Source organism: Eurytemora carolleeae, unplaced genomic scaffold, assembly GCF_000591075.1.
Source record: "Eurytemora carolleeae unplaced genomic scaffold, Eaff_2.0 scaffold37, whole genome shotgun sequence".
NCBI classification, from domain to species: domain Eukaryota; kingdom Metazoa; phylum Arthropoda; class Copepoda; order Calanoida; family Temoridae; genus Eurytemora; species Eurytemora carolleeae.
Window position 1 is genome coordinate 98,996 of NW_019396242.1, and position 2,858 is coordinate 101,853.

Below are 2,858 nucleotides of genomic sequence, written 5' to 3' on the forward strand. Positions count from 1 at the left end.
GGTGTTCACGGGTTCGATTCCCGTACTCCACACAAACCTGTGGTTTCAAAAACATCTGAGGGGCGGCTGTCAACAACTCTCGCAGCGAAAGGGTGCTTGCTTTCTGCTCAACAAGAAAGAAGCTTCAAGTGGGATTGATCCAAGTGAATGACGATGAAGAGAGGAATGGTGGACAAGCAGGGAGAGTCTATGGTTGCCAGCTATAGGTACCTGGGGGTATCCAATCCGGGCTTACAGATGTTAGGGAGCAATGAGTGTGATATTTCCTATCAGTACGGCACCCGGGCCTCATTCCAGTATATCAGAAGGATTCCTGCACTCTATATTCTCAGGCCTAAGAAGAATCTTAGGCAGCTGGAATCTTGTCAACCCTCTTCTCAGAATGAATGAAGCGTGGATGGATGTGTCGTACAGACTAGATTTAGTTTATAGAGGATAATCATTTCTATACGTAAAAAACCTCTTTAATAAATCAGAATAATTCAGTGCATTCACTGGTAGAGAAAATACAGCTGTGCAATAAATTTGTACAATAATTTATTTCAGTGTAAAATAACATAAAAACAACTTTGACCTTTCCAAGAGGGTTGGCGAGGTCGTCATTGCTCCTATACATCAACCTCTCAGGACGCAGAGAGATGAAGTATGAAGGGGGGGGGAGGGGGAGAGAGGAAACGCCCACTCAGCCTCTACCGGAGATTCTAAATAATAGAATAATATTAACAACGATTGGCCATGTACTTTATAGTAAACCCTGAAACTATAGAAAATATCAAGAGTAGAAAATGTAATCTTGTAATATCGATTTATGTGAAATGGGCTTTAATTAGTGTATTATATACCTGAATATTAATTCTGATTTACCAAGCAGCAGACTTTCGTCAACTGAGACCTAAATCTGGCTCAGAGCATACTGCAGTACAGTGTACAGTGCATACAGTACATGTTTATTTTCGTAATCAGGTTTCTGTATATTCATCCTTCTCCAGGGTTCTACTAATACAGGAAGGGGGCCGAAATATTTGGTTCAATTTCTTCTATGTATGTACAGCTTGTACAACAGGATGAATGTGCTGCCAGATTACAACCCCTGGTAGATCAATATAAAAACCCAGACACACCAAACTTTCGCAATAGAAAAAATTCCGAGATTTGATCGTAACAACCCGATCATGTCCTGGGGACAAAAAAATCTCTTTACTTACTTTTCAACCGGCCATAAACCACCCTACGGTCATGTGAGCCACAGACAAAAATTGGGTCTGATTGATTCAGACGTTTTGACTTTATTGGATACAAACACCCTAATATACAAACCCCCTAATGTATCTATGTATATATATATATGATAAATAGCATAATTTATAACATATATATACGAGACAAACATACTCTGTACTTTAACTAGCCATAACAAGAATTTGAGACAAGATAGATGTGTAGATAGCTAGATAGATATATAGATAGATAGATAAAGAGATAGGTGGAAATATTGACATGTCTTCTAGAAAAAGCGAGAGAACTAAATCTGTTAAGAATGCCAGGTTCGGCTCATCTTCTCCAGGTATGAGGAAGACCAGAGAGAAATCAGACAGTTCGAATCAGGGCCAGGATTAGGAGCTTAGGACGGTTTCTTGCTTTAAAAAGATGTAAGATAGACATGCATTAGATAAGTCTTCTAAGCTGAGTTCATACAGACATTCTTATCTAAGTTTGGCTTCGGGTTTGATCAGAATTTAGTGGAGAATTTGTTACCAATAATCCAATTTCACAAGAGTTCAGGTTTTAATCTACATATCATCACTTTAAATTCCGTTTCATTTGAAATTGTAACGGTACGGCCCATTGCAAAAAAAAGTGTTGCGACACGTTCCAAATTTTGCTGATACCGTCGCGTCGTCTTCTTTGTATTGTTCACTGCTAAGGGTCAATTGAACATTCGGGTCCAAACTTCCAACCAGTTTCAGGTTTAAGTAAAAGAAAGGCTTCAAGCTTAGGTTGCAAATACAGTCCAAGTGTAGAATTGCGAATAAAATACACTCATCTTAAACTCTTTAAAGCCAGTTGGTGTTAACTTTTGATATTTCAACTTTAACAATATGATCTGGCAGAATTTATAGATTGTAATATCAAAGTTTTACGACATCAGGTTTCAGAATAAAAGGATAAGAATGTCAGAGTTTGAGGCGTGAGATCAGTTCCTTTAGATTCTGTAAAGAATTCAGATAGGGTTTAGTTTATAGATAGCATTCAGGCTTAGGTTCTAGATAGAAATTAGGTCTAGGTTTTAGATTGGGTTTAGGTTTAGCTAGGTTGTAGATAGGGTTTAGGTTTAGGTTGTAGATTACATTCAGGTTACGTTTCTAGATAGGGTTCAGGTTTAGGTTCTAGATAGGGTTCAGGTTTAGGTTCTAGATAGGGTTCAGGTTAATGTTCTAGATAGGGTTTAGGTTCAGGTTAAAAAGGTTAAGGTTTAGGTTCTAGATAGGTGTTCAGGTTCAGGTTCTTGACCAGACGGGGTTCAGGTAAAGGTTCTAGACAGGGTTCAGGTTCAGGTTGATAGGGTTTAGATTAAGATTATAGATAGGTCTCAGGTTAAGGTTCTAGATAGGGTTCAGGTTTAGGTCCTAGACAGGGTTCAGGTTAATGTTCTAGATAGGGTTAAGGTTTAGGTTAAAAAGGTTAAGGTTTAGGTTCTAGATATGGTTCAAGTTACGGTTCTAGATAGGGTTAAGGTTTAGGTCCTAGACAGGGTTCAGGTTAAGGTTCTAGACGGGGTTCAGGTTAAGGTTGATAGGGTTTAGATTAAGATTATAGATAGGGTTCAGGTTTAGGTCCTAGACGGGGTTCAGGTTAAG

At 38.6% G+C, this 2,858-nt stretch overlaps 1 long non-coding RNA gene across 1 annotated transcript; it reads right to left on the bottom strand.

Annotated features, from left to right (window-relative positions):
• Positions 1 to 520: 520 nt before the first annotated feature.
• Positions 521 to 1,057, bottom strand: LOC111699143 (uncharacterized). The gene is made up of 2 exons (XR_002764691.1): positions 843 to 1,057; positions 521 to 701 (listed from the first exon to the last, which is right to left on the bottom strand). It is a non-coding gene; the product is annotated as an uncharacterized LOC111699143 (long non-coding RNA).
• Between the last annotated feature and the right edge of the window lie 1,801 nt (positions 1,058 to 2,858).